The sequence below is a fragment of the Salmo salar genome, chromosome 11, assembly GCF_965601325.2.
Source record: "Salmo salar chromosome 11, fSalSal1, whole genome shotgun sequence".
NCBI classification, from domain to species: Eukaryota; Metazoa; Chordata; class Actinopteri; order Salmoniformes; family Salmonidae; genus Salmo; species Salmo salar.
In genome coordinates, this window is record NC_138301.1 from 10,737,697 (window position 1) to 10,754,187 (window position 16,491).

Here is a 16,491-nt window from a genome sequence, read left to right on the forward strand (position 1 = left end):
TTCACAACTGTATTGGTGTGTTTGAACCATGATAGGTCCTTAGAGATGTGGACACCGAGGAACTTGACGCTCTCGACCCGCTCCAATACAGCCCCGTCGATGTGAATTGGTGCGTGCTCGGCCCTCTGTTTCCTATAGTGCACAATCAGTTTCTTTGTCTTGCTGACATTGAGGGAGCAGTTGTTGTCCTGGCACCACATTACCAGCAGGTCTCTGACCTTCTCCCTATAGGCTGTCTCATCGTCGTTGGTGATCAGGCCTACCACCGTTGTGTCGCCAGCAAACTTAATGATGGTGTTGGAGTCATGCACGGCTACACAGTCTTGGGTGAACAGGTAGTACAGGAGAGGACTAAGTACACACCCCTGAGTGTCCCCCGTGTTGAGGGTCAGCATGGCGGATGTGTTGTTGCCTACCCTCACCACCTGGGGGCGGCCCGTCAGGAAGTCCAGTATCCAGTTGCAGAGGGAGGTGTTCAGTCCCAGGGTCCTTAGCTTAGTGATGAGCTTCGAGGGTACTATGGTTTTGAACGTTGAGCTGTAGTCAATGAACAGTGTTCTCACGTAGGTTCATTTTGTCCTGGTGGGAAAGGGCAGTGTGGAGTGCAAGAGAGATTGCGTCATCTGTGGATCTGTTGGGGCGGTATGCGAATTGGAGTCGGTCCAGGGTGTCTGGGATGAGGGTGTTGATGTGAACCATGACCAGCCTTTTGAAGCATTTCATGGCTACAGATGTGAGTGCTACGGGGCGATAGTTATTCAGACAAGCTACCTTTGCATTCTTGAGCATAGGGACTGGGTCAGGGAGAGGTTGAAAATGTCATTGAAGACACTTGCCTGCTGGTCTGTGCATGCTCTGAGTACACGTCCTGGTAATCCGTCTGGCCCTGCGGCCTTGTGAACGTTAACCTGTTTAAAGGTCTTACTCACATCGACTACAGAGAGCGTGATCACACAGTTGTCTGGAACAGCTGGTGCTCTGAGTATTGTTAGCCTCGAAGCTAGCATAGAAGGCATTTAGCTCGCCTGGTAGGCTCGTGTCACTGGGAAGCTCGAGGCAGGATTTCTTTGACTGAACATGGCGTCAAGCCAAAGAAAGTATCAGAGAATGAAAGGGGAGTGTAATATGAGTTATGCTAGGGGAAGGGGGGAAGGGGGTTGGCTTGGCAAACAGAAATATCATTACACACTGTTGCATCATACACACAGTCTACAGGAGTTGCGTGGACATTTTTGTTATTAAGAGTTTCACCGAATTTTTGCAGTGTACCTGACACCCACTATAATAAGTTTGTGTGTATGACATGCTGAGCTTCTGACTCTAAAGGGTTACTGAGAACCGCCCACAAACCCACTACACACCAGGGCTTCTCATGTGAAGTTTCAAAAAATAAAACTTGTAAAATAGTATTTTTATTGAGGTCTCTTTTTAACAAGCCTACTTTTTTTGTTCTAAATATAAAAGATGAAGTACAAGCTTTTAATTGCATGCTGAAATTTGCTGAATGTTGAGACAACTAAATTGTCACTTAAAAGTATGCCTCAAGCAAAAATCTGACCGAATTGTGCAAATTGTATGAGTGCTTTCAATTGTCTAATATTTTATACAGAAAACATGTATTATTTTTACCTGAAAATCTCCAGCAGTTTAATAGTCTAATCTAATGTAGAAGATTTTCTCCTTCTATCTCTCCATCTCAACCTGTCTCAGAGAGCAAATTGTCTCATTCTGCTCATAAGGCCATACCATGGAGAATACTGCAGCATGAGTGATAGGCCTCTCCATCTTGTGTGACCACAAAGATGAGTTAAACCATACGTTTACACTACAGCCAAGTAAAATACATGAATATGTTTGTTTGGATGATAGTGTTTTGAAGGTGAAAGTGTGTGGAGGGCAGTGGCGTTTGCAAAGGGACAAAGGCAAGCTGTATCCCAGGGTGAGCTACGGATGAAATGCAAGCAGGGGGCCTTGGGTCTGGCAATTGAAGCTCTCTGTCCTCATTGTGTGGTCATACCAATCCAGCCAGATGTAATTCAGTTAATTGAAGAATTCAAGGATACTCCCTTCCATCCACAGGTACACTCTTTCAGTTTAAATCCCCTTCAAAAGACCAAGAAGAGATTATAAGCATTGTAACGACTAGCTTTTTCTGAAGGCCTGACATACAAGAAGATTGATGTTATAAAACCTGCCAGATATACAACTTGGTGACTGTGTGATACCATTTCTGGAAAAGTTCTTATGAAAACATAGTTCTTAGTTTGAACATGTGCTTTTCTTGGAATATCTCAGTATGAAGGAAATATCCTGATTAAAGTTGAATGTTGACATGTTGAAGAATGGCTGAAGAAAAGCCCATTGGCTTGTTTCAATTCATTTTTGAATCTTGTTGAAACTGGATGAAGATGCAAAGACATCAAATCAAACATCAAGTTGAACATTGGCTTCACTATTTGGATGTTTGTATTAACCGATTAGCCAAATAAAATCAATTCTGTGGGTCAGTTATAATGGGGTATAGAATAGGTCGGCATAGACATAGGCTACAACATACATAAATAATAATACAAAGTATTAAAATATAAATGAAACCAGGACTACAAAAGAACTGAAAGATGAATAACAAAGAATATAGAGACCATACATTAAATATGATTGAGCTCCATGTTTATGGAATGGTCTGCCTATCAATATGAGAGACGCAGACTCGGTCTTGACCTTTAAGTCTTTACTGAAGACTCATCTCTTCAATAGGTCCTACGATTGAGTGTAGTCTGGCCCAGGGGTGCGAAGTTTAATGGCAAGGCACTGGAGCGACGAACCTCCCTTACCTGGCCGGCTCCCCTCTCTCCACTGGGATTCTATGCCTCTGACCCTATTACGGGGGCTGAGTCACTGGCTTATTAGTGCTCTTCCATGCCGTCCCTAGGAGGGATGAGTGGGTTGAGTCACAGACGTGAACTTCCTGTCCGGTTTTGCGTCCCCTCGGGCTCGTGCGGTGGAGGACATCTTCGTGGGCTATACTCAGCCTTGTCTTAGGATGGTAAGTTGGTGGTCTGTTGATATCCCTCTAGTGATGTGGGGGCTGTGCTTTGGTAAAGTCGGTGTGGTTATATCCTGCCTTGTTGGCCCTGTCTGGGGGTATCGTCGGACCAGGCCACAGTGTCCCCCGACCCCCCCCCCCCCCTGCCTCAGCCTCCATTATCTATACTGAAATAGTCTATGTGCCCCGGGGGCTAGGGTCAGTCTGTGATATATGGTGTAATTATCCTGTCTTATCTGGTGTCCTGTGTGAATTTAAGTATGCTCCCTTTAATTCTCTCTCTCTCTCCCCCCTCCCGGAGGATTTGAGCCCTAGGACCATGCCTCAGGACTACCTGGCCTGATGACTCCTGGCTGTCCCCAGTCCACCTGGTCGTGCTGCGGCTCCAGTGTCAACTATTCTGCCTGCGGACATCTTGAAGAACAATCTGGCCTTAATGGCCATGTACTATCTCCACCCGGCACAGCCAGAAGAGGACTGGCCACCACTCAGAGGATGGTTCCTCTCTAGCTTTCTTCCTAGGTTCCTGCCTTTCTAGGGAGTTTTTCCTAGCCACCGTGTTTCTACATTTGCATTGCTTGCTGTTTGGGGTTTTAAGATGGGTTTCTGTACAGCACTTTGTAACACCTGCTGATGTAAAAATGGCTTTATAAATAAATTGTATAGATTGACTGATGGAAAAAAGTAACTGGAAGTAACTGCAAAGCCATACTTTGAAAACCTTTAGAAAGTAATTACTCTCAACTAGGACCTTGACTTATACTCTTCTAAGGAAAAGCCTTTGCATTACTGCCCTCTAGTGGCCTTTTCAATGCTCTGCAATGATGAGCCTCACTCAGAAGGGAATATTCTGTAGGACAAAACAATCAATCAACAGCAATGTTTCAAAGTCTCACCGACTTACAGTATATCGGATTGACTGACTGTCTATACACAAGAAGAGAAATATTTCAAGGATTGTCATACATTCTCTTTGCAGCTCAACAATGCATATCCTCACGTTTATCACACCTTCACTCTCAATCACACAACCACTAAGATACAGCATCCTCGGACTGACACTAGATGCTCTCACGTACCCAGACATGATCTCAAAACATGTCCCAGAACACTAGTAAACATTATTGATCGTTTTCAAAGTGACTTTGCCTAATAGATTCCATTCTTGTTGGCATGAATATTGTAGTAATTAGCCAATACCCTTGATCTGGCTTCGTTTGCAAATAAACAGCAAGCACTCATTAAGTCATCAAATCTTCACAATTAAACTTCAAAATTCATTTTTATCAGTAGGCTTTGAAAAGCAGTCACTGAATTATTATGAAGACAAGTAGACACATTTCTCAGTGTGAAAACTTGGCTGAGCAGAAAACGTAACTCCATTGCTTTGTCTACAGAACAAACATTGAAAACCACCCTCAACTGTAAGAGTAGAAATAACGATTTTATAACTTGGTGAATACACGGTTAAAGGACAGAGAGAAGAAGACAGCAGCTGAGCTCCTGTGAGATTACTGATAGAGCTGTGAGAGACGTGTCATTTCTCTCAGGTGTGCATTTTGCCGTGACTGAGATTTTAACTACTCTCTCCTGTGTAGATAGGAATCTGTGCAGAAGAGAATAGGGCATGAGTGATTTGATAGGACCCAGATCTGTGGATTGACCTCTCACTTCCTTTCCCCATCATTAAAGCACATAATAGGAGCACTTCTGTATCTGAACAGCTTCATTAGAACACTCAAGTGCCTTTGCATTAGTGAGGGCATGTATCTATGGAAGTTTGAAGATATTGTTCTCTGATATGTTTGACTGTGAAATACAAATGAAATATATTAATAGTTTCTAATGCTTTACAGTGCCTACACACAATACCCAATCATGTCAAAATGGAATTATATTTTTTGAAATGTTTACATATTAATTAAACATTAAAAGCTGATATGTCTAGAGTCAATAAGTATTCACCCCATTTGTTATGGCAAGCCTAAAATCAGGAGTAAAAATGTGTTTAACTAGTCACATAATAAGTTGCATGGACTCAGTCTGTGTGCAATAATAGTTTTTAACGTGATTTTTTAATGACAACCTCATCTCTTTACCCCACGCATACAATTATCTGTAAGGTCCCTCAGTCGAGTGGTGAATTTCAAGTGCAGATTCAACCACAAAGACCAGGGAGGTTTTCCAATGCTTTGCAAAAAACAGCATCTATTGGTAGATGGGTAAAAAGAAGCAGGTATTGAATATCTCTTTGAGCATGGTGAAGTTATTAATTACACTTTGGATGGTGTATCAATACACCCAGTCACTTCAAAGATACAGGCGTCCTTCCCAACTCAGTTGCCAGAGAAGAACGAAACTGCTCAGGGATTTCACTATGAGGCCAATGGTAACTTTAAAATAGTTACAGAGTTTAATGGCTGTGATAGGAGAAAACTGAGGATGGATCCACAACATTGTAGATACTCCTCAATACTAAACTAAATGACAGAATGGAAAGAAGGAAGGCTGTACAGATACAAATATTCCAGAACAGGTATCCTGTGTCACGTCCTGACCAGCAGAGGGAGTAGTTGTGTAGTATTTTGGTCAGGACGTGGCAGAAGAAGTCTGTATGTGTTTTCTAGTATGTCTGTTTCTGTGTTAGTCTTGTGACTACTGATCAGGAACAGCTGGATATCGTTGTTCCTGATTGGGAGTCATATATTAGGAGTGTGTTTTTCACCTGGGGTTTGTGGGTTGTTGTTTTAGCACTGCTTTATGTTAGCCTGCTAACTGTTCCTGTTGGTTTCTTGGGTTTTTTCGTGTTCATTTTATTCTAATTAAATAGTAAGATGAGCATTCACATCCCGTCTGCGTTTTGGTCATCCATTCATCACGACAGCCGTTACATCCTGAAGTAAAATTGCAAAGAATGTGCTAAAGAAATCACTGAATAGCACTCTTCATATTTTCAAGCATGGTGGTGGCTGCATCATGTTATGGTATAGTTGTCATTGGCAAGGACTAGGGAGTTTTTGAAGGATCAAAATAAATGGAATAGAGCTAAGCACAGCAAAATCCTAGAGGAAAACCTGGTTCAATCTGCTTTCCAACAGACACTGGGAGACAAATTCCCCTTTCAGTAGGACAATAACCTAAAAGACAAGGCCAAATATACACTGGAGTTGCATACCAAGACGACATTGAAATTTCCTGAGTTTTGTTTTAAAACGGCTTGAAAATCTACGGCAAGACTTGAAAATGGCTGAATAGCAACAACCAACTTGACAGAGCTTGAATAATTTTTTTAAGAATAAAGTGCACATTTTCTACAATCCAGGTGTGCAAAGCTCTTAGAAACTAACCCAGAAAAACTCACAGCTGTAATCACTGCCAAAGTTGATTCTAACATCTATTGACTCATAGGTGTGAATACCGTGTAGATGGGTGAGAAATATGTACCTTCAGAAAGTATTCATACCCCTTGACTTATTCTACATTTTATTGTGTTACAGCCTTAATTCAAAATGGATTAAACAGATTTTGTTTCTTACCCATCTACACACAATACCCCATAATGACAAAGTACCACTCTTCATATGTTTAAGCATGGTGGTGGCTGCATCATGTTATGGGTATGCTTGTCATCGGCAAGGACTAGGAAGTTTTGTTTTAAAATTCTTCAAGCTCTGTCAAGCTGATTGTTGATCATTGTTAGACAGTCATTTTCAAGTCTTGCCATAGATTTTCAAGCCAATTTAAGTCAGAACCAACTAGGCCACTCAGGAACATTCAATGTCATCTTGGTAAGCAACTCCAGCATAGATTTGGCCTTGTGTTTTAGGTTATTCAGCTGAAAGGTGAATTTGCCTCCCTGCTTTTCCTCTAGGACTGCCTATGCTCATAGCTGTATTCCGTTTCTTTTTATCCTAAAAAACTCCCTAGTTTGTGCCGATGACAAGGATACCCATATCATGATGCAGCCACCACCGTGCTTTAAAATATGAAGAGTGGTACTCAGTGTTGGATTAGCTCCAAACATAATGCTTTATATTCAGGACAAAAGGTAAATTTATTTTCCAAATTTCTTTGCAGTATTACTTAATTAAGTGTCTTGTTGCAAACAGGATGCACACTTTGGAATATTTTTATTCTGTACAGTCTTCCTTCTTTTCACTCTGTCATTTAGGTTAGTATTGTGGAGTAACTACAATGTTGTTGATCCGTCCTCAGTTTTCTCCTATCACAACCATTAAACTCTGTAACTGTTATAAAATCACCATTGGCGTCATGGTGAAATCCCCAAGCAGTTCCCTCCCTCTCCGGCAACTGAGTTAGAAAGGATCTTTGTAGCGATGGGGTGTAATGATACACCATCCAAAGCCTAATTAATAACTTGCTCAAAGGGATATTCAGTGTCTGCTTTTTTTTTACGCATCTACCAATTGGTGCCCTTCTTTGCGAGGCATTGAAAAACCTCCCTGGTCTTTGAGGTTGAATCTGTGCTTGAAATTCATTACTCAATTGGAGGAACCTCACAGGTAATTGTATGTCTGGGGTACAGCGATGGGGTAGTTATTCAAAAATCATGTTAACCATTGTTATTAAGCATGGAATGAATCCATGCAACTTATGCGATTTGTTAAGCACACTTTTACTGCTGAACGCATTAAGGCTTGCCATAACAAATGGGTTGAATACCTATTGACTTATTGATACTTATTGACATTTCAGCTTAATTCTTTTTAAATGAATTTCTAAAATGTTCTACAAACAAAATTCCACGTTGATACTATGGGGTATTGTGTATAGATCAGTGACAGAAAATCTCAATTTAATCAACTGTAAATTCCGTCTGTAACACAACAAAATGTGGGAAAAGTCAAGTGGTTTGAATACTTTCTGAAGGAACTATTTGAAACAGTCTATGTCATTAAGAGTGACTCTGAGCTGATGGCTGTACTATACTTTATGACTCACTCACCTGATTGTTGCTGTGACCTTGCTGAGATCCCAAAACTGCTGCTTTTTTGTGAAAGAGTTTCCTCTATGCATGTTTACCACACAATAACCTTTGCAATAGGTCTACTTATATTATGTGATGATAACTAAACTTGCTATTTCACATAGCACTGCATCCATAAATGATTAAAGGCCCAATGCAGCTATTTTTATTTCAATATCAAAACATTTCCCCCTCCGAACATCGGCTCTGACATAAATCGGCCCACGGCTGAATGTAGTTGCCTAACCCTGTCATATTGTGTGCCACTATGTTGCATCATACTGTATTTTAAGCCATTCGTACGTGACATAAAATAAATGTTAGTGTCCTAAATTGCAGTTGTGCAGTACGTTGAGTACATTTGACCTTTCTTCATAAACCCTACTATGCCGCAGGCCAGAGTCAAGATTTGATGTGATTTTATCCCAACTGAGAACCCTGCTCTTGCATCAGTAGGCTACACAAGACTGTCTCCAGTGATCCCTATAGCAGGGGTGTCAAACTCATTTCATGGAGGGCCTGGTGTCTGTAGGTTTTAGTTTTTCCTTTGAATTAAGCCCTAGACAACCAGGTGTGTGGTTCCTTACTAATTAGTTACCTTAATTCATCAATAAAGGAGGAGTGAAAACCCGTAGACACTCGGCTCTCCGTGGAATGAGTTTGACACCTGTGCCCTATAGGTTCTACTTGTGCAGATTCTATCCTTAGGCATGCTGTGTCTGCACTAATCATCACCACTATCTGGCTGTTACAGTGGTGGAAACAGTGGGTCACAAAGGAGATGTCAGGGCCACAGTAGCACTTTTGATGAGCACTACTGAAGTGGCTGCAAGATCAATCTCAAACCCAAAGAGCAAACAGACTTTAGTCTACAGCCATGAGCTGTTGTGCATTTAGAGTGCTCTGTGCCAAATAGGAGGTCAAGGAGAAAGAGGACTACTGTGGGTGTACACAATGACCATGTAGCAGGCACTCACTGTGGACAATCCAACATAACGCATATGATTGATCATTCCAACAGGTTAATATCTTATAAGAGTACATAAGTCTTGCGTTGCAATCCTTCCAATCCAATCTCGTTGACTGAAGTCCGAGGCTAACCTTCTTAAACAAGACAAAAGGGTAAAAATATTTTGCATTTGTGGAGAACAAAATAGGGCCAAAATAGAAAGTTCTGATCAGGTAATTGCTTGCCTACTGTCCTTATGAATGAGTATTAATATATCTCTAAAAGTATGGTACATCTTTCAAATACAAACTCGTCTCATTCGTAATGTTCCAACATCCTATATTACTTTAATCACAAAAGTAATTTCCATACTGTGTGAACGGGACATTTTTTTATACAGCTAGAATACCCAACTTGCATGTTAGCCTACGGGCAAATGTGCACACCCTTTTAGCATACAAACATTGACATTTTGAGAAGAATGGTTTGATCCTTTTCGTGGTGTTCCAACAAAATACAAAGGATCTGGAATTCAAAGTATTTCACTCTATAATTTGCAGATGTTGGATATGATCATGTCCACATGTTTTGTGGATATGATTAATATGCCTTAATCATTTGCTTTCAAATAAATTGCCATATTTTCTTTTGTAGCCATGTTCTATCGAATTGGGTGATACGGGCTACAGTGTAGTTTAATCTAGGCTGTAGGACAGGGCCTGTTAGATATGGGACTGTTCTGGCATTCAATTCCCAATCTTGACGGGGGTGCCCACAAGCTTTGGGGCCCCCCAACCCCCCAAAATGAATTTGCTTTAAAACAGCAAAATTTGCTTTCAGCCTCATGTCAAAATTTGCAGAATAGCAGAAAGTTTGTTTAGAGATTGTTGAAAGTCGGGACAATCCTTCGCCAGGAGGGAAACTTTCTTATAGTTGAAAATTGTAATGAATACTCAGGGAGAAAAAGGTGTAGATTCACACGCCAGGTGTTTATTACATCTTCGCAGAAGGCAGGAATCGTGGTCACAGGCAGGTAATGGTCATACACAAGTAGGCAAACAGGCAGGTGAATCAAAACTAGGACTGAAGGCTATAACTGGTTCTCACAAACGAACTACGAAAAGGCTTAGTAGAGTCAAAACAAACAACACATCACAAAGGCACAAACAGAATGAACTGAACTAAATAAGGAGCTGATGAGACCAGGTGAGTAACTAACACAGGTGAAATCAATGAACAAAAATGAAAGACAGGGCTACGTTCAAGAACACAACGAAACAGGGCTACGTTCAAGAACACAACGAAACAGGGCTACGTTCAAGAACACAACGAAACAGAACACAAGGTTCACTAAGAAAATAAATACAGAACCTTACACAAATTATTGATTTTGTAGCATTATTTGAGCTTAAAATGTACATTTAGGAGAATTTGATAAGGGAAAATTTTGATTTGGGTATTTTCTAAATACTTTCAATATTATTCGTGTTGGCTCTATGCCTTGAAATGCCCTTGTCTGGCTCAAAGGATCCCAATTTCAAACTGTTTAAAATTCTAAAAACTGGCAATAATGATTATTAACTGAAAAAATGATCTTATGTATATAGTTTCTTTAATATTTCTCTCAAAAATGTGATTTGGTCAGCTCCGTCAGATTTGTCTAAAATTAATCAGGAATGAGCAGGGTCAGCTATACTGTATCATAAGGACCCTTTATTCATTTCTTAGTTACATGTAGTGCAACAAGACCACACATGGTCTGTAAAGTCCTTTACTTTTGATAGATTTAAACAAACAATGTTGGAATCACCATGGTCACAAAACTCCATCTGCCTGATAGAATATGAATTCGGTTCAAATACACTGAGTGTACAAAACATTAAGAAAACCTTCCTAATATTGAATTGCACCCCCCTCTTTTGCCCTCAGAACAGACTCAATTCATCGGGACACGGACAAGGTGTTGAAAGCATTCCACAGGACTTCAGTGCACAACACAACAGCTGTCTGTGACCAGGCAAAAAAAACGAACGTCAAAGTCGACATAGCTACTAGAAATAACGCATTAGCAGCCTTCTGAGTGGCGCAGCAGTCTAAGGCCCTGCATTGCAGTGCTTGAGGTGTCACTACAGACCCGGGTTCGATCCCAGGCTGTGTCATAACCGCCCGTGACTGGGAGTCCCATAGGGCGGCACACAATTGGCCCAGGGGAGGGTTTGGCTGCGGGTGGGCTTTACTTGGCTCATCGCGCTCTTGTGGCAGGTTGGGTGCCTGCAGGCTGACTTCGGTTGTCAGTTGAATGGTGTTTCCCCCGACACATTGGTGCAGCAGGCTTACAGGTCTTAAGGATCGCAGTTGGGAGGGTCATATTTCGGAGGACGCATGACTCAATCTTTGCCCCTCCCGAGCCCGTTGGGGAGTTGCAGTGATGAGACAAGATTGTAATTGGATATGACGAAATGTTTTTTTTTTTAAATGTACAAAAATAATTACGCGTTAGTAAACCTGCTACAATCATGCAGTGCAGTGTACAGTCAACAAGCAGTTTAGCAGTTACATCAGTGAGCCCTGGTGGCAATAAATTAATAAAACCAAAAGCTTACCTTGACTTGGTAGTGTTCCAGTGTTGGATAGCCATGGCCAGCTAGCTAACATACTGTAGCATCCCTCTCTGTTTGAGATGGGTGTTTGAGTAGGCTAAACTAGCTAGCTGCATTCGCTAGCTAAGTGAAAGTGAGAGAAAAAATACAACGAAATCTCTCTCTCTCTCCTGCTTCTCCTTAATTTTTAAATAAATACATTTGTTCCAAACTGTTCAACTATCATCTTTCTCTCTCTTTGAGTCAACTACTCACCACATTTTATGCACTGCAATGCTAGCTAGATGAAGCGTATGTTTTCAGTACTTGATTAATTCTCTGATCCTTTGATTAGGTGGACAATGTGTCAGTTCATGATGCAATAGCTCTGATAGGTTGGAGAACTTCCTCCGGAAGTTGTCATAATTACTGTGTAAGTATATGGAAGGGGGTGAGAACCATGAGCCTCCTAGGTTTTGTATTGAAGTCAATGTATCCAGAGGAGGACGGAAACTAGCTGTCCTTCGGCTACACAATGGTGCTACCCTACAGAGTGCTGTTGAGGCTACTATAGACCTTAATTACAAAACAGTGTGTTTTAATCAATTATTTTGTGACGTGAATATATTTAGTATAGTTTTTGATCTACCAATAGGTGACCTTTTATGTGAGGCAGTGGAAACCCTCGCTGGTCATTGAGGTTGAATCTGTGCTTGAAATTCACTACTCGACTGAGGGACCTTACAGATAATTGTATGTGTGTGGGGTACAGAGATGGGGTAATTACTCAAAAATCATGTTAAACACTATTATTGCACTCAGAATGAGTCCAGCAACTTATTATGTGACTTGTGAAGCACATTTTTACTCCTGAACGTATTTAGGCTTGCCATAACAAAGGGGTTGACTCAAGTCATTTCAGATTTAAAAAATGTATTGTGTAAAAAAAATGTAAAACACAATTACACTTTGACAATATGGGGTATTGTGTGTAGATCAGTGGCACAAAATATCAAATTAATCCATTTAAAAATGTTCCAACAAAATGTGGGAAAAGTATGTGCCTATTGGTGTCAGCTAGTTTGGTCAAGCCTTACATCATTATCAACCTCAATTCTTCTAACAAAACATTTTATATATATATATAATATATATATATATATATATATATATATATATATATATATATATATATATATAAATATATAAATAAATAAATATATATATATATAAAATGTTTTATATATATATATATTAACCTTTATTTAACTAGGCAAGTCAGTTAAGAACAAATTATTATCTACAATTGCATTTATTCACGTTAGTAAGTAACAATATCGGATTTGTACGTGTTTGTCTGTCTGACTATGATCAAAGCTTCTGAATGTGGTATATCATTGCAAAGAGTTGGGGTATTTGTGTCCGACAATTCGTGAAAGTGGTCTGTACATACGAAGCGTTTCATCAAGTCTACATCCGGGTTTTTTTCCTAGGCAATGGAGGCATATCACCTCCGTTCCTTAGGCAAAGGGAAATAAATTCGCCGCACCGTCACATAAAGTAGATCCTCTACTAAATGCGATTTCATCTGTATCTATACATAGCATCACAATATACTGAATCGATTTAATACTTTAATGATATTATTGAATCAATCAGAGCCATTGGTGACTTGTTTTGTGTTAAGTGCCCCTTAGTTTTCCCTGCCCCGTTCTCGCTCACTCTTCCTACGCGCATTGATGTGCAATGTGCTCAGGATAGGGGGGTGAATGAGATTGACGAAGAGTTCTTGTTCTGTATCTCAGTTTTTCTCTTTATACTCAAATTAAATAGTGGGGAAAATTATCGGGAAAATCACATCATATGCAATGGAGTGTATTTGGATATTAAGTGGATAAATACACGCTCTGGGCGTTTTTCGGTGAAGAAGTACTACGGTGTTTGTAAATATTTATTTAAATAATTTGTGTGAGAAGAGCAGGGTTGGCTGCTGCTCAAGTGAGTAAAAGAGGAGGGTAAGAACATCTCGGGATCTTTCTATTATTATAAGAACTTTCATTTCCATCCCTGCTACTCTCTTTTATTTGATTAATATTGTCGTTTTAGATCAAGTGTATTCGCATTTTAGTCGAAGGAAAGCAGTCGCTGAGCAATCGTTTTGTTCATATATCCATATTCTAGGAGTTGGGTGATATTTTATAAGTGCCTTGCTATTGGAGGGTATTGAACGTAGTGCGTAAAGGGGATGATTCTAACTTGCGCTAAGCTTTACGCCTCAGTTATACAATAAAAACACCGTTTGCGAAGAATTTCAAAGCACAATTCAAATGTATTTCGTTGTGTAGCGAACTGCCGGGCAGTCATCCATTTCAGACGGATAATAAGATGTGAATAAGTCAATTGGTCTGCTTTTTAGTTGAACGAATGCTTTGTTGCTTGCCCTCTGTTTCTTTTTTCGTACAGGAACGCTTGTGTCGCGACGAGTAACACGTAATAGCGCCACAAAAGCGTTAGTGAATGCTATTGAGTAGGTTACCATTTCACGTAAAAATAAAACGTATCACATAAGTTCTTGTATTTTATTCCCAAAGAGGTTTGACATGTGCATCTCCTGCTCTTGCGTAGTTCATTTATTTTTCAAGTTTATACCATGTGATATTTAAGTTAATAGTGTAAAATAACTAAGCGGATTCTCATTGGACAACCAACTTGCTATTTGGAGGAACAACTCCAGCTCGTGAATGATCTTTAGTTAATTTAGTTATGCCGGAATCAAGTGGGAATTCAATAGTTTCTCCTGGTGCCCCACATACTAGCCTACTCTGAGAAAGAAGAATATTTACCTACTGAACAAGATATAACTCATTCTCAGGATTCGCTATACAGTTATTCCCCCCCATATAAATGTGGCCTAGCTGGTGAAATAGTGGGGGTAGTTGGTAGGCCCTATTCCAGTCGAACGGCTGAGATTGGGACGCTTGATATTGTATCAGTTTTTATTAAACGATGCCCTAATTATTAGTTTCTTTGAGTGACAGACGGGTGCAGTGACGTGTCAAGTAGGCCACTTTAGGAGTAGGACGTATAAGTCGACCCATCTGTAGCGTACATTTCTAGTTTTGCATCACGTTCATGTTTGGCCCCACTTTACATCATGTATTTAAACAGGTGCAGCGGAATTACAATGTAGGAAGGCTACTCATTGTTGTACTCACTTACTGCACTGTTGGAGCTAGGAGCACAAGCATTTCGCTACACTCGCAATAACATCCCCTAAATATTTGTATGCAACCGATACAATTTGATTTGATTAGACCATATGTAGGCAAAGCCTGGTCACATAGACTAGACGTAACATAGTAAACGTAAACCGAGAAAATCCAAATTAGTATGATATGTTACGTTTGGTATTGTTACTAAAGACAGAATGTTACTTAAGGCAAAAACAAAAGTAGGGTGTGTGTATAACGCGAACGTCTAGTAACCCAGCAGTTGCATGTTCGAATCTCATCACGGACAACAATAGCATTTTAGCTAATTAGCACCCATCCAGTACTGGTTCTGACCCCTTTTCCCTCCAGAACAGCCTAAATTCTTCAGGGCACTGATTCTATCCTCAGAGATGCTGTGGTGTTCAAATGTTATTTGATGAACAGAACCAGAAATGAACGTGATCTATACTGTTCCGGAACAGAACTGTTATTTTAAAAGTATGGGACCCAGTTAATAACATTATTTTACGTTCCTGACATTTTCTTTCCAGTCCCCCAAAAATCCAACAAAGTGCCTATGCAAAGCCTTTACTCTGTCACTCAGAAACGTGTGTGTGTGTGTGTGTGTGTGTGTGTGTGTGTGTGTAGGCTACCTGCCCCTCCCCCTCTGAAGCGTAGGTTACTAGCCTACTGACGACGTTACAAGTGTGATTTTGATATTATGGAGATATGTTTAATTAGAGAAGAATGGATTAACGTTTTCAATGCTAGTTAAGGATACTATAGTTATCAGGTTTCACATTGGATTTAACTAACTTCAAAAAGGTAAGACGTGTTTTTCATTCTAGTGCTGTTCTGCACACACAAGCTTGTCAGCTAGCTACACTGGTCTGTCCTTAGTGACTGGCAGCACAGTGTTTGTGTTTGTCTTTCATTATGATTAAACCATGCTGTTAAGCAAAATACAATTTGCGCATAACGACTTTCCTATACAGATCAAATAATGGTTCTGTTCAGAACGAAACGATTAGATTTTTTTTTTAGGTTCCAACCTCCTCTCCACACCACTGGCACTCTCTGTTGTCATCTATGCATAGTCACTTTAATAACTCTACCTACATGTACTTACCACCTCAACTAGCCGGTGCTCCTGCACATTGACTCTGTACCAGCACCCCCCTGTATATATTGTTATTTTTTTACTACTGCTCTTTAATTACTTGTTACTTTTATCTCATATTCTTATCCATATATTTTTTTGAAACTGCACTGTTGGTTAGGGGCTCGTAAAGTAAACATTTCACTGTAAGGTCTACACCTGTTGTATTCGGCTCATGTGACTAATACAATTATATTTGATTGAACGAATTGCAATTCGTAACATCATATGAAATGGATGATGGACATCCACAAATTAATACATACCATATGAAACGAAACATATCATACTAATTGGAGTGTTCTGGATTTACATTTACTATGTTACGCATACCCCTGAGTCCAGGTTGGTAGGCCTACAACTGTTATACCTATAGTATTAACATTTAGTATGCACATCATGAACAATTTCAAGGATTTCTGCAGAAAGTACAGGTTTTAGAAAATAAAGCCACTGTATCAGTTGATGATTAGATCTTTCATTGCAATGTCCTAACTCTCACACTATAAGTTGTGCATACCATCAAAGAGTGGACCATGAACAAAACAAAAACAATGGT

At 40.1% G+C, this 16,491-nt stretch overlaps 1 protein-coding gene across 7 annotated transcripts in view; it reads left to right on the forward strand.

Annotated features, from left to right (window-relative positions):
• Window positions 1-13,315: 13,315 nt before the first annotated feature.
• The window catches only part of LOC106561954 (PHD finger protein 21A), a 47,957-nt gene continuing 44,781 nt past the window's right edge, over window positions 13,316-16,491 (forward strand). For 6 of the 7 annotated variants that reach the window (XM_014126435.3, XM_014126429.3, XM_014126434.3 and 3 more), the window contains exon 1: window positions 13,316-13,576. The gene's annotated coding sequence lies outside the window, so the exon portion shown is untranslated. The remainder of the gene's footprint in view (window positions 13,577-16,491) is intronic. The other variant, XM_014126430.3, reaches the window with a different exon arrangement.